The 23,905-nt window shown below is 43.8% G+C and overlaps 1 protein-coding gene across 4 annotated transcripts in view; it reads right to left on the reverse strand.

The window, feature by feature from the left end:
- Positions 1 to 2,286, reverse strand: part of LOC129018329 (uncharacterized) — a 37,979-nt gene extending 35,693 nt beyond the window's left edge. For 3 of the 4 annotated variants that reach the window (XM_063656140.1, XM_063656139.1, XM_063656137.1), the window contains exon 1: positions 2,148 to 2,286. The gene's annotated coding sequence lies outside the window, so the exon portion shown is untranslated. Of the gene's footprint in view, positions 1 to 1,905; positions 2,019 to 2,147 lie in introns of those variants that run through there. The other variant, XM_063656138.1, reaches the window with a different exon arrangement.
- Positions 2,287 to 23,905: the final 21,619 nt, after the last annotated feature.

Consider the following 23,905-nt stretch of genomic DNA (forward strand, 5'->3'; position numbering starts at 1 on the left):
TTGGCTTCTCATGATGGACTGAGAAGTTGGGCACCAGCTCCAGACCAATTCCTGGACACACATCAAACACAGCCCTGTTTATCCAGTCAGTCAAAACAATCTTTTCCATCTAACCCTTTAATGTTTATGTCCTAAAAGCTGCTAATTAAATCCAGCTCTTGAGATCTATTTGCTAAATAGATACCATCTAATTTGTAAATGATGAACAAAAATGAAAAAAAAAAAAAAGTTCACTTTCCTGGAAAAACAGAAGACTCCACTGTAACCAAAGGAGGAAGGACAATGTTTTTAACATTTGTTAAATTTTAAGAGAAAACTATTCAGAGACAAATAGTTGTAAGAAACTCAGAGTACCTCAAACTGTTTTTCCTATTAAGTGGACACAGGGTATTTAAAAAATCCTCAGAAAAACCTGAAACAAAATCACTCTATAAATGTAGTTCAATATTCCCTCTTCCCCTAAAATATAAGCATAATCTTTCCTCTTAACAAACTTCACTTATAAATTTTTATAATGTATCATAGGCAGTACGGAAATCACAGATAAACACTTTAAGATCTACTGAGTCATACTAAAAACCTCAACTCATTTTATCTGCAGAAAATCAAAATCCCTATTTTCTTCCCTCATTTTCTCTACATAGCCTAGAGGGAAGTAAATGGAAACAGCTTATTTCTGATGCTTTCTGTACACCTGGGATCGCATGTTCTTTCGACGATCACTGATTCCAGATAGCAACAGATAAACTCTAAAGCAACAAAGATCCCCTAAAAAGGTTTCCATTGACTTCTCCCAATATAAGGACATTGAATAGGGGGGAGTGGGGGGAAATACAAGTATCCTCCAATCCAGGTTTTCCATTAAGAACCACTCCGTTAATGATTCCCTGCATTTTTCCTTAGGGAAAGCAAAACTGTCATGAAGGTCATATATTATTTAAATTGCAGCCAACATACATTCAAGCTAAATTCTCAAATACCAAATTCACTGCAAGTTTTCATCTAGCTGTACTGGGATGTGACACACAGGCATTCAACTACAAAATTAGCCCAAATAAATCTCAAAGTCTAGTGTGGGCAAACATAATTGCAGTTTATTCGTACACGTGCATGCACACACAAATCCTCTACGGAAAATTATCTTTCTCACCACTCATCCTAATATAAACGTGGACAATTTATCAGGGGTAAATGGTGAAGGTAGGATAACGTCGTGATTTCAATTCCTTTTCAAACCAAATACAAGTTTTCCTAAAATTGGGGTGACATGTCCATGTAAGAATACCAAAAATGGCACTGTAAGCAAAAATGTACCTGTAATGTTAAAGATTTCATGCACCTGGAATCATAAACACTTTGTAAGTGTAGTCTTCTACCTAGCAACCCCTCCGGACATTATTTTCCATTTAGAAAAAGGAAGGGGGAGGGTGGGGAGAGTAAGAGAAAGTTTGCTCTAAAGTTTGTATGAGCACATAGTTAGAAAAGTACCCCCTACCCGCCTCCTAAAGTGTGTTTTTAAAGCAGGTCTGGAGTTAGAAGTGACACAAATTCTGCGGCCTACAAGGCACAACCCTAAACATGCCACCCTACAATCAGACACTTCCAAAACACAGTGCACAATGAGCCCGAGCCGTCGGATGAGACAGGCACACGGGAAAAGTCAACCTCAGTCTCCTCTCCTCAGAGACGTGAGTTTAAGGTGTGCGGCCCCGGCAGCGGTGGCCGGAGGCGGGGAGTAAAGGTTTCGCAAGCGGGCATAAGTGGGTGTGCAAGGTAACAACCCGGGAACACACACGCACACCCTCCCGTTAAGCGCTCCATCTTTAAGGAGTTTACTGCACGCAGTCAGCAACCGGATTCAATAATCCTCGCCACGGGAGCTCTTCATCCCCTTCAGGAGCCCACCTGGTTGGTAGCCCAGGGGCTGCTCCCCGAGCCCTGGGAGGCAGCGTCGGGTTCTTTGACCAAGACTTTCCGGCCTGAAATCCGCCTGCGAAGCGAACTGGTGTATCCTCCCCTCCACAAAAGACCACCCCCCCCCCCTCAAGTCATCCTCGGCCTTTTAAAGAATGTCCGAACCGGAGCGAGTGGTTTTCCAATTACTCTCCCTGAACTAGGCTTTCCTACTCCTCCGACCGCCAACTCACCATTGATCGCTATCCTGGCCCTTCCCAAGTCAACAGGTACCCCGCGCCAGCTACCCCACCCGGCTGCTGCTGCCCAGCCCGGCCCGGCGCTCCCCGTCACTTGTCAGGCGCAGTTTGACTGGCCCGTTCCTCCGGCTTCTGGGGTTGGACATGTCCCCGGCGGACAGGGGCGATGGCGGGGCGCGGCAGAGTCACCACAGCTGCAGGGGCTGAGGCCCGAGCTGCCGGCGCTGCGACCGCCAGGGTCTGAGGGTCCCAGATGTGGCGAGCGTCGTCGCCCTGAGTCGCGGAGGACGCGGGTCGCCGAGCTCCCCGTTCCTCCCACTTCTCCTTCCTTGGTCCGGGCAGCACAACTAGACGGCAGCCGGCCGCCAGCGCCCCCGCCGCCTCCTCCTGGCCTCCGCGGCCTTTCCCTCCTCTCGTCTCGGCTAGGCCCAGTAGCCGACCGGGCTGGTCGGCTGAGGCGGGCGGTGCTCGGCGGCGCCGGAGCAGGACTCTGGGCTCGGCTCCTCCTCCTCCACCCGCCCTTTTGTCTGAGGGACCCGGGACTTGCGGCTGCTGCCGCCACTGGTCGGCTCCGGGAGGCGGGGAGGAGACGGGAGTTGGGGCTGTTGGGGTCGTTGGGGCCAGGCGGGGCCAGCGGGCGCGCACAGGGTACCCAGGGTGCCCCGGGCGGGCACCGGCCGTCAGGGAGTGGGTGAGGTGCCGCCGAGGGTCCCACGCGGAACGCGGGGAGGGAGCGGGCAGGGAGCAAAGTGGCTGCAGGGGCGACAACGCTGGCACGTGGAGGGGCTTAGTGTCCGGTCCACTTAAGGAGAGCTTTTGTCCAAGCAGGGCCGACTGCTTTTATTAGATGCCCACTGCGTGCAGAGCGCTCCTAGAGGCTGGGACGAGGAAGGTTAGAACGGAGTCCCCTGCCCGCTGGGAATTTGGCGTCTCTGGGGCGAGGGAAGAGACAGCATTCCCACGCCAATGGTTCCGGCAAAGCCCCAGGAGTGCTCTGCTCCTGGTCTTGTAGTTGACACCTCCATCGGGGACTCACCTGGTGGAGGAGATCGGGTTACCTGCCGGCTCCCGCTCTTTTCAGGTGCAGCCAAGGATAGGGAGATGATACGTCTTAAAGGGTTAACAAGGTAAACCTTGGAGAGTAACGTATGAAGAGTTGTTCATGCACTGCTGTATTTTGTTATCTCAGGACGAGAAAGATAGAAAATTTGTTTTTAAATGTGTACCTTATCCTTTGACCTTGTAACTGTACTGCTGGGAATTTTTTTTTTTTTTTTTTTTTGACAAGGTCTCCCTCTGTCGCCCAGGCTTGTGTGCAGTAGTGCGATCACGCCTCACTGCAGCCTTAACTTCCTGGGCTCTGGTGATTCTCTCACCTGAGCTTCTGGTGTAGCTGGGACCACAGGTGTGCACCACCACGCCCCATTAATTTTTATATTTTTAGTAGAGACATGTTTAGTAGAGACATTTAGGTTTCACCACGTTGCCCAGGCTGGTCACGAACTCCTGACCTCAAGAGATCCACCCGCCTCGGCCTCCCAAAGTGCTGGGATTACAGACCTGAGCCACCGTGCCTGGCCCTATTCTTGACAAATAAATAATAGTACGGAAGATGTTCTTTGCTATATTCCATTAATAACAAAAGGAATGAGGGAACAGCAAAATGGTCCATGAACCGCATGCTTTTTTATGCAGCCATTTAACTGACAAGTTTTATGAAGATCATATAATACAGAAGAATGTATATGTAATGCAAAGTTTAAAAACAGAATAGAAGTTGTATGCATATGCATGCAAAAGTATGTAGCACAAAGTAAACTACTAAGAACAACAGTGTGGGAGATTTTTTATGTGATTCATTAGTTTTGCTTTAGGCTGTTATAACATTAATGCAATTTTAAATGTTTTGGATTAATATATTTTAATCCTTATTCCATGCCAGTCATTTCTTTTAATGCATCAGTGAAGTCACTTCTCCAGATAGTTACCTCTGAGAGCATTTCATCAGTTTGGATACAACCTTACAATTAAAGTAATCCAAAAAAGTATATGAAGTTCTAGACATCACACTAAAAATACCACAGATAGGCCGGGCAGGGTGGCTCACCCCTGTAATCGCAACACTTTGGGAGGCCAAGGCGGGCGGATCATTTGAGGTCAGGAGTTCAAGACCAGCCTGGCCAACTCGGTGAAACCCCGTCTCTGCTAAAAAAAATATATATTATATATATTAATTAGCCAGGCGTGATGGCGCATGCCTGTAGTCCCAGCTACTAGGGAGGCTGAGGCATGAGAATCGCTTGAACCTGGGAGGTGGCAGTGAGCCAAGATCATGCCACTGCACTTCAGCCTGGGCGACAGAATGAGGCTCCGTATCAAAAATAAATACATAAATAAATAAAAATAAAAATACCAGAGATAGTGCCAGCAATTCATTCAACAAATATTAAGTGGCTATTTTGTGCAAAACAATGAGCAAGGTCCTTTAGAAATGCTTCCTTGTACTACAAATATATACAAATCAATGAACAATAGCTGCTACCACAATTTAAGGGGCTGAACAGTGGCAAAAAACTTAGCAAACTGATGTACACATTCACATTTGCTTATCTTTATGGCACATTCTTTGTTCCCAGCCACCCAACTAACATAATTTGTAGCTTTATATTAGTTAATATAAGTTAGGATTTCAGAAGGTGATGGGAGACCTGGGGGAGACTGCTTGTTTTTAAGTTTAAAGCAGTACATTCAAAAATGTAAGTGACAGCATAGAAAAATGTGTATAGGGTTAACATGCAGAGGTTTGTATTTAGGCTTTCCTGTAAGTTTAAATACTATTGTTTAAAACAAATATTCAGATAAGAATAACACTTTAAAACCATTCAAGGACTGGGCATGGTGACTCATGCCTGTAATCCTAGCACTTTGGGAGGCTGAAGCAGAGGAATCAGTTGAGCTCAGGAGTTTGAAACCAACCTGGGCAACATGGCGAAACCCCATATCTATAAAAAATTAGCCGAGAGTGGTGGCATGCACCTATAGGCCCAGCTACTCAGAAGGCTGAGATAGGAGGATCACCTGAGCCCACGGAGTTCAAGGTTGCAGTGAGCCATGATCATGCCACTGCATTCTGTGGGGGAAAGAAATAGAGATCAGACTGTTACTGTGTCTATGTAGAAAGAGGAAGACATAAGAAACTCCATTTTGATCTGTACTAAGAAAAATTCTGCTGCCTTATGTTGTGGGAAGTCAGGGACCCCAAATGGAGGGACCGGCTGAAGCCATGACAGAAGAACGTGGATTCTGAAGATTTTATGGACATTTATTAGTTCCCCAAATTAATACTTTTGTAATTTCTTATGCTTGTCTTTACTGCAATCTCTAAACATAAATTGTAAAGATTTCATGGACACTTATCACTTCCCCAGTCAATACCCTGGTGATTTCCTATGCCTGTCTTTATTTTTTTATTTTTATTTATTTATTTTTTTTTGAGAGGGAGTCTCGTTCTGTCACCCAGGCTGGAGTGCAGTGGCACAATCTCGGCTCACTGCAAGCTCCGCCTCCTGGGTTCAGGCCATTCTCCTGCCTCAGCCTCCTGAATAGCTGGGACTACAGGTGCCCGCCACCACGCCCAGCTAATTTTTTGTATTTTTAGTAGAGACGGGGTTTCACCATGTTTACCAGGATGGTCTCGATCTCCTGACCTCATGATCTGCCCGCCTTGGCCTCCGAAAGTGCTGGGATTACCGGCGTGAGCCACTGCGCCTGGCCAACCTGTCTTTACTTTAATCTCTTAATCCTGTCAGTCGAGGAGGATGTATGTCGCCTCAGGACCCTGTAATAATTGCATTAACTGCACAAATTGTAGAACATGTGTGTTTAAACAATGTGAAATCTGGGCACCTTCAAAAAAGAACAAGATAACAGCAATGTTTAGGAAGCAAGAGAGATAACCTTAAATTCTGACCGCTGGTGAGCTGGGCAGAGTAGAACCATATTTCTCTTCTTTCAAAAGCAATGGGAGAAATATCACTGAATTCTTTTTCTCAGCATGGAACATCCCTGAGGAAGAGAATACGCGCCTGGAGGTATAGGCTTATAAACAGCCCCCCCAGGTGCGCCTGTCTCTTATGGTCGAAACTGCAGAGATGAAATATACTCCAATCTCCCATAGTGCTCCCAGGCTTATTAGGAAGAGGAAATTCCCACCTAATAAATTTTGGTCAGACCACTTGATCGCAAAACTGTCTCCTGATAAGATGTTATCAATGACAGTAATGCCCGAAACTTCATTAGCAATTTTAATTTTGCCTCGGTCCTGTGGTCCTGTGATCTTGCCCTGCCTCCACTTGCCTTGTGATATTCTATTACCCCGTTAAGTACTTGATGTCTGTCACCCACACCTATTCACACACTCCCTCCCCTTTTGAAAATCCCTAATAAAAACTTGCTGGTTTTTGTGGCTTGTGGGGCATCACGGATCCTACCAACTTGTGATGTCTCCCCCAGATGCCCAGCTTTAAAATTTCTCTCTTTTGTACTCTGTCCCTTTATTTCTCAAGCCAGCCGACACTTAGGAAAAATAGAAAAGAACCTACGTGATTATCAGGGCAGGTCCCCCGAAAGCCTTGAGATGCTGTTAATCTGTAACCCTAGCCTCAACCCTGTGCTCGCAGAAACATGTGCTATATTGACTCAAGGCTTAATGGATTTAGGGCTGTGCAGGATGTGCCTTGGTAAAAATGTGTTTGCAGGCAGTGTGCTTGGTAAAAGTCATCGCCATTCTCCAGTCTTGAGTACCCAGGGACACAATGCACTGCGGAAGGCCGCAGGGACCTCTGCCCAAGAAAGCCTGGGTATTGTCCAAGGTTTCCCCCCACTGAGACAGCCTGAGATATGGCCTCGTGGGAAGGGAAAGACCTGACCGTCCCCCAGCCCAACACCCGTAAAGGGTCTGTGCTGAGGAGGATTAGTGAAAAAGGAAGGCCTCTTTGCAGTTGAGATAAGAGGAAGGCATCTGTCTCCTGCTCATCCCTGGGAATGGAATGTTTTGGTATAAAACCCGATCGTACATTCTATTTACTGAGATAGGAGAAAACCGCCTTATGGCTGGAGGTGAGACGTGCTGGAGGCAATACTGCTCTTTACTGCACTGAGATGTTTGTGTGAAGTCAAACGTAAATCTGGCCTATGTGCTCATCGAGGCACAGCACCTTTCCTTAAACTTGTTTATGACACAGAGTCCTTTGCTCACATGTTTTCCTGCTGACCCTCTACCCACCATTATCCTATAGTCCTGCCACATCCCCGTCGCCGAGATGGTAGAGATAGTGATCAATAAATACTGAGGGAACTCAGAGACCAGAGCTGGTGCAGGCCCTTGCTTGCTAAGCACCGGTCCCCTGGGCCCACTTTTATTCCTCTATACTTTCTCTGTGTCTTATTTCTTTTCTCAGTCTCTCATCTCCACCTTGCGAGAAATACCCACATGTGTGGAGGGGCAGGCCCCCTTCAGCATTCCAGCGCCGCTGCATTCCATCCTGGGCAGCAGACTGAGACTCTGTCTCAAAAACAAACAAAAAAAAGACTGCCGGGTGCAGTGGCTCATGCCTGTAATCCCAGCACTTTATAATGTTAACTGTAATTTTTTGGCAGGTTTTTATTTTTAATCAAATTGAGGAAATTCTCCCCATATACCTTTCATACTTTTTTTTTTTTTTTGAGATGAAGTCTTACTCTGTCACCCAGGCTAGAGTGCAGTGGCACAATCTCAGCTCACAGCAACTTCTGCCACCCAGGTTCAAGCGATTCTCCTGCCTCAGCCTCCTGAGTAGCTGGGATTACAGGCGCCTGCCACTGCGCCTGGCTAACTTTTTTTTTTTTGAGACGGAGTCTCACTCTGTAGCCCAGGCTGGAATGCAGTGGTGCAATCTCGGCTCACTGCAAGCTCTGCCTCCCGGGTTCACACCATTCTCCTGTCTCAGCCTCCCGAGTAGCTGGGACTACAGGCACCCCCCACCAAGCCCGGCTAATTTTTTTTTTGTATTTTCAGTAGAGATAGGGTTTCACTGTGTTAGCAGGATGGTCTCGATCTCCTGACCTCATGATCTTTCCACCTCGGACTCCCAAAGTGCTGGGATTACAGGCGTGAGCCACTGCACCCAGCTGTGCCTGGCTAACTTTTTTAGTTTTAGTAGAGACGGGGTTTCACCATCTTGGCCAGGCTGGTCTTGAACTCCTGACCTCGTGATCCACCCGCCTTGGCCTCCCAAAGTGCTAGGATTACAGGTGTGAGCCACCACGCCTGGCCCCCATATACCTATTTTATCTGAATTTTATTATGAGTTGGTGTTGAATCTTGTCAAATACTTTTTTTCTGAAATTAATTGACATGATTTTTTTCTTTTAGCCTTTTATTACAGTAGACTACATTGATTAATTTTCAAATACCAAATCAGCTATTTATCCTTGGAATAAACCCCACTTCGTCATGTTGTGTAATTCTCATATGTTGATTAATTCTATTTGCTAATATTTTGTTAAGGATTTTGCATCTTTATTTATGATGGGTATTGTTTGGCAGTTTTCTCCTTTTTTGTGTGTGCTTCCTTTGGTTTTGGTGTCAGAGTAAATACTAACTTCTTAAAATGATTAAGCAATGTTCTTTTCTATTTTCTGAAAGAGTTTGGGTAGAATTGTTGTTAATTATTATTATTATTTTTTTCTTGAGATGGAGTCTTGCTGTGTCACCCCCGCTGGAGTGCAGTGGCATGATCTCGGCTCACTGCAACCTCTGCCTCTTGGGTTCAAGTGATTCTCCTGCCTCAGTCTCCCTAGTAGCTGGGATTATAGGCGCGTGCCAGCACGCCCAGCTAATTTTTGTATTTTTAGTAGAGACGGGTTTTCACCATGTTAGCCAGGATGGTCTCGATCTCTTGACCTTGTGATCCACCAGCCTTGACCTCCCAAAGTGCTGGAATCACAGGCATGAGCCACATTGCCCGGCAGTGTTAATTATTTTTTAACTGGTAGAATTCTCTAGTGACATCATTTGAGTCTGGAGACTTCTTGTGAATTTTTTTATTACAAATTTAATTTTCTTTCTTTTTTTCTTTTTTGAGACGGAGTCTCGCTCTGTCACCCAGGCTGGAGTGCAATGGCGCGATCTTGGCTCACTGCAAGCTCCACCTCCCGGGTTCAAGCGATTCTCTTGCCTCAGCCTCCAGAGTAGCTGGGACTAACAGGCGCCCGCCACCACCCCCGGCTAATTTTTTGTATTTTTAGTAGAGACGGGGTTTCACCACGTTAGCCAGGATGGTCTCGATCTTCTGACCTCGTGATCTGCCCGCCTCGGCCTCCCAAAGTGCTGGGATTACAGGCGTGAGCCACCACGCCCGGCCTACAAATTTAATTTTCTTAATAGCCATAAGGTTCTTCTTATTATCCATTTCATATTGGATGAATTGTGGTAGATTATTTTCATTTTTTTGAGGAATTGGTCCATTTCATCTAAGTTGTTGAATTTATGTAGAATTAGTTTTAGTATTTCCTTACTATCTTTTTAATGTGTATAGGATATATATCCCCCATTTCTTTCTTTCTTTTTTTTTTTGAGACAGTATCACTCTGTCGCCCAGGCTGCAGTGTAGTGGCACAATCTCGGCTCACTGCAACCTCCGCCTCCTGAGTTAAAGTGATTCTCCTGCCTCAGCTTCTCCCAAGTACCTGGGATTACAGGCACCCACCACCATGCCCAGCTAATTTTTTTATTTTTAGTAGAGATGGGGTTTCACCGTATTGGTCAGGCTGGTCTCGAACTCCTGACCTCAGGTGATCCACCTGCCTTGGCCTCCCAAAGTGCTGGGATTACAGGTGTGAGCCACCGTGCCCGGCCAATTTAAACATCTTTAAGGAAACACATTAAAATGTAACTAGAGGTTGTTTGTAGGTAATGGGACCATGAGGATTTCTATTTCTTCTTTGGCATATCTGTATTTTCCACTTTTTTTTATAATGAACATCTATTGTTAAAACAGGTAAGATATTGAGTTTTAGCAAGATAAAATATGCAAATAGAAAAGAAATAAAAGAAATATACCCAATGTCAACAGTAGTTGCCACTAGATGATGGCATCATATGAGATTTTCATTTTCAACTTTCTTTTTTTCTTTTTTCTTTTTTTTTTTGAGACAGAGTCTCATTCTGTTGCCCAGGCTTCTGGAGTGAAATGGCACAATCTCAGCTCAGGGCAACCTCCACCTCCTGGGTTCAAGCGATTCTCCTGCCTCAGCCTCCCAAGTAGCTGGGACTACAGGTGTGCACCACCACGCCAGGCTGTTTTGTATTTTTAGTAGAGACGGGGTTTTGCCATGTTGGCCAGGCTTGTCTGAAACTCCTGGTCTCAAGTGATCTGCCTGCCTTGGCCTCCCAAAGTGCTGGAATTACAGGGGTAAGCCACCTTGCCTGGCAGATTTTCATGTTTAGCTTTGATGTTTTCTGAATTTTCCACAAAAAGCATATATTAGAATTATATTGGTAATATCGCATATTATATCACCCCATATTAGATGAATGGGAAGAGGAAGATAAGTGGTTACATAGTCAGGAGAAGGTTAACTTCAATAAACTAAAACTAAAAACTTCTGCATTATCATCAACTGCTATAGTGTCTTTCTTTCAAAGATGTCTAATTGTTGGCTGGGTGCGGTGGCTCACGCCTAGAATTCCAGCAGTTTGGGAGGCTGTGGTGGGCGGATCGCTTGAGGCTGAGAGTTTGAGACCAGCCTGGCTAACAGCGAAAAACCCATCTCTACTAAAAAATACAAAAATTAGCCAGGCGTGGTGGCGCACACGTGTAGTCTCAGTTACTGGGGAGACTGAGGCATGAGAATCGCTTGAACCTGGGAGCCAAGATTGTGCCACTACACTCCAGCCTGGGTGACAGAGTGAGACCCTGTCTCAAAAGAAAAGAAAACTCAGGGGACCCTAACAGCTAGCTGCCTTAACATAGCTGATAAGCTATCAAGTTCAGATCAATTAAATTTGTTCCATGTGGTTCTACAGGAAGTAGCCAGGACCAGTGTGGTGGGGCTGCAATTGGAATTACATTGAGACAGACCTTGAGATAGGAAGGATTTTTGAGTAGTTTGAAATGGCAGAAGATACATTGGTCTTGAACCTGCTCTTCAAATTGTGGTGCAGAATTGCAGCCTGGCTTCAGAGGAAGCCTATTAGACAAGTACTGGGTCTCAGCCCGCAGCTCAGACCTACTGAATCAGTGCCTGCAGTTTAAAAAGATGCCCAGGGCCAGGCATGGTGGCTCATGCCTGTAATCCCAGCACTTTGGGAGGCTAAGGCAGGCGGATCACTTGAGGTCAGGAGTTCGAGACCAGCCTAGCTAACATGATGAAACCCTGTCTCTACTAAAAATACAAAAATTAGCCAGACATGGTGGCAGGCACCTGTAATCTCAGATACTAGGGAGGCTGAGGCAGGAGAATCGCTTGAACCTGGGAAGGCAGAGGGTGCAGTGAGCTGAGATCGTGTCATTGCACTCCAGCCTGGTTGACAAGAGCAAGACTCTGTCAAAAAATAAGTAAATAAATAAATAAAGATATTCTAGATAATTTTTTGTGCCTATTCTGCTTATGTAGATAAAAAAAAATTTGAGACATGATCTCACTGTGTCACCCAGGCTCACATACCATACTGAATTCTCATATTACTTCCAGTAAAATCTTAGTTGATTCTCTTAGGCTTCTTTGGCTGTCTAACATTTATCATTTCATATGCAAATAATGATAGTTTCATCTCTTCCTTTTCAATACTTATACTCTTTCCTTCCTTTCCTTTCCTTTTTTTTCCTTTCCTGTCTTTGTTTTTCTTTCTCAGGCCCTTGTTGTCACCCAGGCTGGAGAGCAATGGTGTGATCAAGCTCACTGTAACCTCAAACTCCTGGGCTTAAGGGATCCTCCTGCCTCAGCTTCCTGAGTGGCTGGGACTACAGGCAAGCAGGTAATTTAAAAAATTTTTTTGTAGAGATAAGGTCTTGCTATGCTTTCCAGGCTGGTTTTCATGCCACTTTAGAGGAAGGACTCAGGTTTCCTTTTTTTCCTACTTTTAAGAGATTTTTTTAATTATTAGGAATTGTCTGTTGAATGTTAGATAAAACAGTCCATAAAATGCATTCAGTGCCAGCTGCATGCAAGACCCTAAGTCAGATACAGTCAGCCCTCTTCATCAGCAGGTCCACATCTTCAGATTCAACTAGATGAGGCTGAATATTTGAAAAAAGAAACAATAAAAATACAAATAGAAAGTACAGTATAACAACTGTCACCATTGTACAATATCTATACATTTTATTAGTGACTTAAAGTACATGGGACCAGGCATGGTGGCTCACACTTGTAATCCCAACACTTTGGGAGAACAACCTGAGCAGCATAGTGAGATCCTGTCTTTACTAAAAATAAAAAAATAAAAAAAATTAGCCAGTGTGGTGGTATGCACCTGTAGTCCCAGCTACTCAAGAGGCTGAGGTGGGCAGATCACTGGAGCCCAGGAGGTTGAGGCTGCAGTGAGCTGTGACTGTGACATTGCACTCCAGCCTGAGCAACAGAGGGTGATCCTGTCTCTAAGTAAGTAAATAAAGTATATGGGGGATGTGTGTTAGTTATATGCAAATACTGCACCATTATATGTAAGGGATTGAGCATCCACAGATTCTGGTATGGTGTGGGGGCGGTATCCTGGAACCAGTCCCCCGCAAGGTAGCAAGGATGACTGAACTGTGGAAGAATCAAAGCACTGTTAAACAGCATACAATTCCTGTCTTCAAAAAAGTTATCTCATCAGGTAGATGAGACTTATAATGAATAAAATGAATGAATACAGATTTGGAGCTAATGGTTGTTGTGATGGATAATCTTAATTGCGTTTTCTTCCAAAACAGAGTCATTCTCATAGAAGGGCATCAGAGGAAGATAAAGAAGGATCTTCAATGTCAGATATCTGAGCCCAAGCTAAGCCATCATAATCCCTGTGACCTGCACATATACAGGCCCCACTCCAACTAATCAATCAACCTTGTGACATTCCTCCCCTGGACAATGAGTCTCATGATCTCCCAACCCTGCACCTTGTGACCCCTCCCCTGCCCACAAGAGATAACCACCTTTAACTGTAATTTCCCACTACCTACCCAAATCCTATAAAGCTGCCCAACCCCTATCTCCCTTTGCTGACTCTCTTTGTGGGCTCAGCCCACTTGCACCCAAGTGAAATAAACAGCCTTGTTGCTCTCACAAAGCCTGTTGGTGGACTCTCTTCACATGGACGCACATAACAGTTGGGAGTTCAAGACCAGCCTGACCAACATGGTGAAACCCTGTCTCTACTAAAAATACAAAATTAGCTGGGCGTGGTAGCGCAGGCCTGTAATCCCAGCTACTTGGGAGGCTGAGGCAGGAGAATTGCTTGAACCCAGGAGGCAGAGGTTGCAGTGAGCCAAGATCGCGCCATTGCACTCCAGCCTGGGCAACAGAGTGGGATGACCCTGCCTAAAAAACAAACAAACAAACACAAAAGCAAAACAAAAAAATGGTCAGGTGCAGTGGCACTCACATCTATAATCTCAGCAGTTTGGGAGGCCAAGGTGGGTGGACTGCTTGAGCTCAGGAGTTTGAGACCAGCCTGGGCAACATAGTTAGAACCCCATCTCTACAAAAACTAGCTGGGTGTGGTGGCACGTGCCTGTAATCCCAGCTACTTGGGGAGCTGAGGTGGGAGGATCGCTTGAGCCCAGTAGGCAGAAGTTGCTGTGAGCCGAGATCACACCACTGCATTCCAGTCTGGGCAACAGAGCAAAACCTTGTCTCAAAAAAAAAAAAAAAAGAAAGAAATTGGTAATCAAGATATCCTCCACAACCCTTAAATTATCTGGTCCTGATAATTCCATAGGTAAGTTTCACCAAACTTGCAAGGAATAAAACCTCATGTCTTGTGCAAGTTGTTCCAGAAAATAAAAATAGAAAGTTACCCAAATCATTCTGTGGAGCAGGTATAAACTTGATTCTAAAGTCACATAAAACAGGAAAAGCAAATAAAATTAGGCTCATTTTACTTATCAACAAAGATGGGAAAATTCTCAATAAAATATTAGTAAATCAAATAGAAAAGAGGACAAAAGTCAGGCCCATCAAAGTAATTTGACATTAGAAAATCAATATAAAAGCAAAACATACAGTTATCTCAGTAAATGCAGAAAAAGCATTTGGCAAAGGTAAACAGCTATTTATGGTTTAAAAAAACTATCAGAAAGTTAGGAATAGAATACCCTTAACATGACATCTACTAAAAACCTACAGAAAGACATTATGGTCAGATGAGAAGTTTCAGACTCATTTTGCTTTGAATTGGGGAAAAAAGGCAAAGATAGCCATTGTCAAAGCTACCTTTAATTGTAGTATTGGAAGTCTTTGCCATCATTATAAGGCAAGAAAAATAAATTATAGTTATAAGGATTATTAGGGAAGCAAAAAATTTATGAATCAGAAAGTTCACCAACATTGCTGTGTAAATGATCACTTAAAAAATTAATAGCCAGGCATGGTGGCTCATACCTGTAATCCCAGCACTTTGGGAGGCCAAGGCGGGCAGATCACAAGGTCAAGAGATTGAGACCATCCTGGCCGACATGGTGAAACCCCGTCTCTACTAAAAATACAAAAATTAGCTGGGCGTGGTGGCACATGCCTGTAGTCCCAGCTACTTGGGAGGCTGAGGCAGGAGAATCGCTTGAACCTGGGAGGTGGAGGTTGCAATGAGCTGAGATTGTGCCACTGCACTCCAGCCTGGGCAACAGAGCAAGACTCCATCTAAAAAAAAACAAAAAAAATTAATAGGGGTCTCCAGAGAAACAATCACTAGGGTGCATTCATTCATTCATAAGGAATAAAAAAGGATTTATTAGAAGGAATTGGCTTATGTGATTATGGAGGCTGGCAAATCCAAATCAGCCCAAGTCTGAGTTGATGTTTCAGTTTAAGTCTGAAGTCAGGAAGCTCCCACAGAACGAGGAAGAGCCAATGACTCATTTCAAAGGCCATCAGGCAGGAGAATTCTCCTACTTGGGGGATGGTCAGCCTTTCGTTCTGATCAGGCCTGCAACTTATTGGATGAGGCCCACCCACAGTATGGAGGGCAATCTGCTTGACTCAGTTTACCAATTTAAATGTTAAGCTCACCCAAAAACACCCTCACAGAAACACCCAGAATAATGTGTGGCCAAATACCTGGGCACCCCATGGCCCAGTCAAGTTGACACATAAATCTAACCAATACAGTGTTCCTCCTCACTAAGGTAAAGTATTAAAAACTATCTCCAGTGAATCATGCCTCTCCAGATCCAACCCTTTGCAATGTGCCTTTGTTCTGCTGCCCACCACCAGGCCCTCAAACATGTGAATGAAGCCATCTTGAAGCCTCTAAGACAGTCCAGTCACCCCACTGATGTCATATGGAGCACTTTCTGCAGAGAGCTGCCTGAAACTCTGACCCCCCCAGATTCATGAGTAATAACATGGTTGTGGTTTTTTTTTTTTGAGATGGAGTCTTGCCCTGTCTGTAGCCCAGGCTGGAGTGTAGTGGCATAATCTCGGCTCACTGCAACTTTCGCCTCCCAAGTTCAAGCAATTCTCCTGCCTCAGCCTCCTGAGCAGCTGGGATTACAGGCGCCCACCACCACGCCTGGCTCATTTTTTTTTGTATTTTTAGTAGAGATGGGATTTCACCATGTTGGCCAGGGTGTTCTCAAACTCCTGACCTCAGGTGATCTGCCCGCCTTGGCCTCCCAAAGTGCTGGGATTACAGGTGTGAGCCACTGTGCCTGGCCCGGTTGTGTTTATTCACTGAGTTTAGGGAGTGGTTTATTATGCAGCCATACATAAGTGATGTAATTGATGCTACTGATTCAATAAGTAATGAGAAAATATGAATTAAGATATGACACAATAGCACCAGAAATTATTGTGTATCCTGGAATTAACCTAACACAATGCACAAAATCTTTATGAGGAAAAATATAAAACTCTTTCAAAGGATGTTTTAAAAGACTCAGATAAAAGACATGCCTTTTTTTTTTTTTTTGAGACAGGGTCTCACTCCATCTCCCAAGCTGGAGTACAAGTGGCACAATCTCTGCTCACTGCAACCTCTGCCTCCCAGGCTTAAGAGATCCTCCCACCTCAGTCTCCCAAGTAGCAGGGACCACAGGTGCACACGACCACACCAGGCTAATTTTTTTGTACTTTTGGCAGTGATGCGGTTTTGCCATGTTGCCCAGGCTGGTCTTGAATCTCCTGGGCTCAAGCGATCTGCCCACCTCGGCCTTCCAAAGTGCTGGAATTACAAGTGTGAGCTACTGCACCTGGTGACATGCCGTCTTTATACAGTTTTATTGAAGTGTAACTGATCTACAGTTGACAGTACATTTTAAAGTGAACAATTTCAGTTTTGACATATGGATATACCTGTGCAATCACCACTCCTAGAACTACTGAACATATATCCATCATTCCCAAAAGTCTTCTCATGTGCTTTTTGTAACCCTTCCCTCTTACCTCTCCCTGAACCATTGTCCCTGTCCCCAAGCAGCCACTAACCTTTCTGGGTCACTATAGATTAATTTTCATTTCTAGAATTTTATACAAATAGAATGATCCAGCAATCTTTTTGTCTGGCTTCTTTAGCTCAGCACAATTACTTTGAGATTCATCCCTGGGGTTGTGTGTATCCATAATATATTCCTTTTTATTGCCGTGTAGTGTTATTCCATGGTTTGTATATACCATAATTTATTCATTCACCTATTGATGCACATTTGGGTTGTCTCCAGTTTTGAACTAATACAAAAGAAGTTGCTTTGAATATTCATAGTCAAGTCTTTATATTGAGTTACACTTTCATATCTCTTGGATAAATACTTAGGAGTGGAATGGCTGGGTCTTTCAGGAGGTGTTCCATAAGAAGGGATTGATAACACAGGAAAGGACAGCTCCATGCATGTTATTTCCCCTGAAGACCCTCCAGTGGGACAAGACGTGGAAGTGGAAGACAGTGATATTAGTGATATTGATGATCCTGAACATTTGTAGGCCCAGGCTAATGTGTGTGTTTGTGTCTTAGTCTTGGACAAAAAAGTTAAAAAGTAAAAAAAAAAAACAAAAAAACTTTTTAGTAGAAAAATGCTTATAGAATAATGATATGAAGAAAGAAAATAATTTTGTGCAGTTTCACAATGTGTGTTTTCCACTAAGCGTTATCCCAAAAAAGTCAAAAATTTAAAAATATTAAAAAGTTTATAAAGTTAAAAAGTTACAATAAGCTAAGGTTAATTTATTATTGAAGAAAGAAAAATATTTTAAAAATAGACTGGGGGCAGTGGGTGGCTCACGCCTGTAATCCCAGCGCTTTGGGAGGCTGAGGTGGGTGCATCACCTGAGGTCAGAAGTTTGAGACCAGCCTGGCCAACACGGCAAAACCCCATCTCTACTAAAAATACAAAAATTGGCCAGGTGTGGTGGCTCACGCCTGTAATCTCAGCACTTTGGGAGGCTGAGGAGGGCGGATCATGAGGTCAGGAGTTTGAGACCAGCTTGGCCAATATGGTGAAACCCCATCTCTACTAAAAATATAAAAATTAGCCCAGCATGTGCCTGTAATGGTGGCATGTGCCTGTAATCCCAGCTACTCGGGAGGCTGAGGCAGGAGAATTGCTTGAACCCGGGAGGCGGAGGTTGCAGTGAGCTGAGATTGCGCCACTGCACTCTAGTCTGGGCGACAGAGCAAGGCTTCGTCTCAAAAAGAAAACAGAAAAAAAAATTAGCTGGGTGTGATTGAGGGCACCTGTAATCCCAGCTACTCGGGAGGCTGAGACAGGAAGAACTGCTTGAACCTGGGAGGTGGAGGTTGCAGCGAGCCTAGATCATGCCATTGCACTCCAGCCTGGAGTACAATGATAGCCTGACAGAGCGAGACACCATCTCAAAATAAATAAATAAATAAATAATAAATTTAGTGTAGCCTAAGTGTACAGTGTTTATGAAGTCCGCAGTAGTTACAGTAATGTCCTAGGCCTTCGCAGTGACTCACCCTCACTCACTGATTCACTCAGAGCAACTTCCAGTCCTGCAAGCTCCATTGAAGGGTAAATGCCCTATACAGGTGTACCATTTTCTATGTTGTATACCATATTTTTACTGTACCACTTCTATGTTTAGATACACAAATACTTCCCGTTGTGTTACAATTGCCTACAGTATTCAAGACAGTAACATGCTGTACAAGTTTGTAGCCTATCCAATAGGCTATCCCATATATCCTAGGTGTGTAGTAGGTTATACCATCTAGGTTTGTATAGTACACTCTACGATGTTTGCACAGTGATAGAATCACCTAACATACATTTCTCAGAACATATCTCTGTTGCTAAGTGACAACTGTACTTATTTGCCATCTACATGTCTTCTTTGGTAAAATATCTGTTCAAATATTTTGCCCATTTAAAAGAATTGAGTTCTTACTATCGAGTGTTGAGAGTTCTGGGTATATTCTGGATCCAAGTTCTTTATTAAATATATGATTTTCAAATATTTACTGCAGTCTCTGGGCTGTCTTTTTTATTGTCTTACCAAGATCTTTCAAAGAGCAGAGATTCTTAATTTTGCTGACGTCCAGTTTATCAATTTCTTCTTTTATGGATTATGCTTTTGGTGTAGCTAAGAAATCATTGCCTGTAATCCCAGCACTTTGGGAGGCGGAGGCAGGCAGATCACGAGGTCAGGAGACCGAGACCATCCTGGCTAACACAGCGAAACGCCGTCTCTACTAAAAATACAAAAAATTAGCCGGACGTGGTGGCGGGCGACTGTAGTCCCAGGTACTCGGTAGGCTGAGGCAGGAGAATGGCGTGAACCCGGGTGGCGGAGCTTGCAGTGAGCTGAGATTGCGCCACTGCGCTCCAGACTGGGCGACAAAGTAAGACTCCGTCTCAAAAAAAAAAAAAAAGAAAAAGAAAAGAAATCATTACCTAATGCAAGGTCACAAAAATTTTCTTCTATATTTCTTGTAGAAATTTTAGTGTTTTAGATTTTACCTTTGGGTCTATGATATATTTGAGTTAATTTTCGAATATGTTGTGAGATAGGAATCAAAATCCATTTTTTTGGATGTGAACCTCCAATTATTCTTGTACCATTTATTTAAAAGACTGTCCTTTGTCCACTGAATTGTCTTTGCACTTTTATAAAAAACCAGTTGTCCATATATATGCAGGTCTATTTCAGGAATCTGTTCGAGTCCATTGATCTATTTTTCTCATGTCAGTGTTCTCAGTATCCACTTAAGATTCTTTTTTTTTTTTTCAGACGGAGTCTTGCTCTTTCGCCCTGGCTGGAGTGCAGTGGCGCGATTTCGGTTCACTGCAAGCTCCGCCTCCCGGGTTCACGCCATTCTCTCACCTCAGCCTCCTGAGTAGCTGGGACTTCAGGCGCCCGCCACCAAGCCTGGCTAATTTTGTTTTTGTATTTTTAGTAGAGACAGGGTTTCACCGTGTTGGCCAGGATGGTCTCGATATCCTGACCTCATGATCCGCCCGCCTCGGCCTCCCAAAGTGCTGGGATTACAGGCCTGAGTCACCGCGCCTGGCCCACCTTAAGATTCTTAAAAAAGAAGAGCAAATTAAATCCACAGTAATCAGAAGAAAGGAAATAGCAAAGATTAGAGTGGAAATCAACATGCTAGAAAACAGAAAAAATTCAGTGAAACAAAAAGCTCTTTCTTTGAGAAGATCAATAAGATTGAAAACCTCTGGGAGGCCGAGGTAGGAGAATGGCGTGAACCCAGGAGGCGGAGCTTGCAGTGAGCGGAGATCGCGCCACTGCACTCCAGCCTGGGCAACAGAGCGAGACTCCATCTCCGAAAAAAAAAAAAAAAAAAAGAAAACCTCTAGCCACACTGATCAGGAAAGAAAAGGAGGATACAAATTAGCGATATCAGGGATGAGACAGCCAACATCCCTACAGACTTTCAGATATTAGGGGATGATAAGGATATTCTATGAACAATTTTATGACTTTTATTTTTGAGTTAAGATCTCACTCTGTCACCCAGCTAACTGAAGTGGCATGATTATAGCTCATTGCAGCCTCAAACACCTAGATTCAAGTGATCCTCCCACCTCAGACCCCTGAATAGCTGGGACTACAGGCATGTACCATCACACTCAGCTAATTTTAAAAAATGTTTTGAAGTGGCCGGGTGCGGTGGCTCACGCCTGTAATCCCAGCATTTTGGGAGGCCGAGGTGGGCGGATCACGAGGTCAGGAGATTGAGACCATCCTGGTTAACAGTGAAACCCCATCTCTACTAAAAGTACAAAAAATTAGCCGGGCGTGGTAGTGGGCACCTGTAGTCCCAGCTACTCAGGAGGCTGAGGCAGGAGAATGGCCTGAACCCAGGAGGCGGAGCTTGCAGTGAACCGAGATTGTGCCACTGCACTCCAGCCTGGGCAACAGTGCAAGACTCCGTCTCAAAAAAAAAAAAAAATGTTTTGAAGCAACAGGGTCTTGTGATGTTGCTCAGGCTGGTCTCAAACTCCAAACCTCTGACAATCTCCCACCTTGCTGGGATTACTGGTGTGAGCCACCATGCCTAGCCGTAGGAGAATTTATATGACAACTTAGATGAAATGGACAAATTTCTTGACAGACACAAAATACCAAAACTCATTTAATAAGAAACAGATAACCTGGAGAGCCCTTATCTATTAAAGAAATATCATCTGAAGTTAAAAATCCTTCCAGAGAAAAATTCAGGCCCAGGTATCTTCTCTGGTGAATTCTATCACATTTAAGAAATAAATAATGCCAATTCTACACAAACTCTTTCAGAAAATTGAAGAGGAGTTAATACCCCCTGACTCCTTCTATGAGGCCAACATTACACTGATACTAAATCCAGAAAAAGAGTTTGCAAGGAAAAAGAAAAGAAACAATTCCAAACCAAAAAGCTACAGACCAATATCCCTCATGACAAATATCTCTCTTAAAATTTTAGCGGCTGGGCACGGTGGCTTACGCCTCTACTAAAACTACAAAAATTAGCTGGCCATGGTGGTGAGTGCTTGTAATCCCAGTTACTCGGGAGGCTGAGGCAGGAGAATTGCTTGACCCCAGGAAGCAGAAGTTGCAGTGAGCCAAGATCATGCCACTGCACTCTAGCCTGGGTGACAGAGCAAGACTCTGTCTCAAAGAAAAAAAAAATATTCATTAGTAACATGTTCATGGATAAGATGACCTTAACAATTCTAAGATGTCAATTATCTCCCAAATTCATCGATAAATTTATGCAAGTCCATTCAAAATTCCAACAGGACTTTTTCAAGTAAAATTTGAAATGAAGTGTATACATAGAGAAATCTACACCAATAATAAGTATACAGCACAATAGATTTTTGCAAAATGAATAACTCTATATAAACATGACTCAGATTAAAAAACAAAACAAACAAAAAAAAAAAAAAAAAACTAAAGTATTATCTGCACCTCAGGAACACCCCCAGCATCCCCAACCCTGGTAACTAGAGAATAGCTTTGCCTGTTTTGTACTTCATATAAATGGAGTGTAGGCTGGCTGCTGTGGCTCATGCCTGTAATCCCAACACTTTGGAAGGCCAAGGTGGAATTCCTGGGCTCAGATCGCTTGAGCCCAGGAATTCGAGGCTAGCCTGGGCAACATGGTGAAACCCCATCTCCACAAAAAATACAAAAAAATTAGCTGGGTCTGGTGGCACGCACCTGTAGTCCCAACTACTCAGGAAGCTGAGGCAGGCAGATCGATTGAGCCCGGGAGGTTGAGGCTATAATAAACTATGATTGCAGCACTGCATTCCAGCCTGGGCAGCAGAGTGAGATCTTGTCTCGAAAAAAAAAAAAAAAAGTGCAGATAGTGTAAAAAAGGAAAGTACATAATTGAATAAAACAAGAGCAGTTCCTTGGTGATGATAATGTACCATGAATTGAGAGGAATGATGAATTCAACCCTCTCCACCTGAGAGATCTCCAAAAACCCACAAAACAAACCAGCAGAAAACATAAAGCCTTCTGGTGAGCCTACCTTAGCAAGTCGAAACATGTCTGAATTCCAGTGGTAGACACAATTTAGGTTCTTCCTGCTTCCATCTCCCCACCCCCACCAGCTCCAAGTAGAATAAAGTCCCTTTTGGGACTAATAACACCCTAGACTGGGTGGGTGTTAGGCGCTCCTCGTTCTTGTAGTTGGGCTCTTCTCATCGCTCGGTTTCTTCATCTGCTAAGTGGGTTTACTTGTCCTATCTAATTCACAAGCATTTGAGGAGGAAGATCGAAATAGGGTAAGATACCTGAGAACAACTTGTTAACTGTAAAAGTAATGTTAAAATAAAAAACATTATAATTACTTATAAAGAAAAGTGGCTGGGCACAGTGGCTCACGCCTGTAATCCCAGCACTTTGGGAGGCCGAGGCAGCTGGATCGCCTGAGCTTAGGAATTCAAGGCCAGCCTGCGCAATACGATGAAACCCTATCTCTACTAAAATACAAAAAATTAGCCAGGCATGGCAGTGTGCGCCTGTAGTCCCAGCTACTGGGGAGCCGAGGCAAGAGAATTGCTTGAACCTGGGAGGTGGAGGTTACAGTGAGCAGAGATCATGCCATTGCACTCCAGCCTGGGCAATAGAGTGAGACACTGTCTCAAAAAACAAAAACAAAAACAAAAACAAAAAACAAAAAACAAAAAAACAGAAAAGTTTCAGGCCTATGTAACAGGCCTGCACATCCTGTACCCCTAAATTTAAAATAAAAGTTGAAGAAAACAAAAAAATTTTGAGCAATTCCAGCCTGGATTAAAAAAAAAAAAAAAACCCTTTATTTTATAATGTGAAATATTTTCAGACAATATAAGTATTTTGATTTGTGGGAGAAAATGAGCCCCTAAATTGAACCCTTAAGTGCTATGGTTTGTGTATATTGCTTATTTATTTATGTGTTAAACTTCAGATTACGTGTAATAAACTGTCTGTGGTTCAATGCTATTGATTTCCCTGCATTGGAAGCTGAATTAAATGTGCATTACTCTGGGGCTGGTCATCACGGAGGAAGCTTAAAAGTTTTGACTGAAAATAAGTGAAGAACATTAAGGCTTGCTAGGCCCCATCTCCCGTTGATCCCTACCACCCTAGGGAAGTTTTACTGCTATTTGGTCGTGTGGACATCCTTGTTTTAATGCTTCTTCTAATGGTATCTAATGGCTGCTTGGCTACATCACTAACTTTATAAAGACAAGGCTGCCTTCTCCAACCTTGTCTTGGGCACATTCTAGAAAACAGTGGCGCTTTTGAGTATATCCTATATCAAATTCCATGCTGAGTCTCTTTTGCTTCATGTGTTCATTTGCTCATTCATTCATTCAACTAACACTCATTGAATGTTTACATTGTTCTAGGCATTTGGCCAGTTGATCTTCATCACCAAATTTATCACCACATAGACAAATAACACTTGTCTCTGTGATCAGTACTTGGAAGTGAATTACTACTCACTTGTCCTTGGAGAATATTAGATTATTGGGAAAAGCAAAGAGGTGGAGTTCTGGATTAGGATCCCACCTCCCTTCCCACCCGGGTGGGCTGCTTTGGTCAAGTTACTTTTC

This window comes from Pongo pygmaeus, chromosome 19 (genome assembly GCF_028885625.2).
Source record: "Pongo pygmaeus isolate AG05252 chromosome 19, NHGRI_mPonPyg2-v2.0_pri, whole genome shotgun sequence".
Lineage (NCBI taxonomy): Eukaryota > Metazoa > Chordata > Mammalia > Primates > Hominidae > Pongo > Pongo pygmaeus.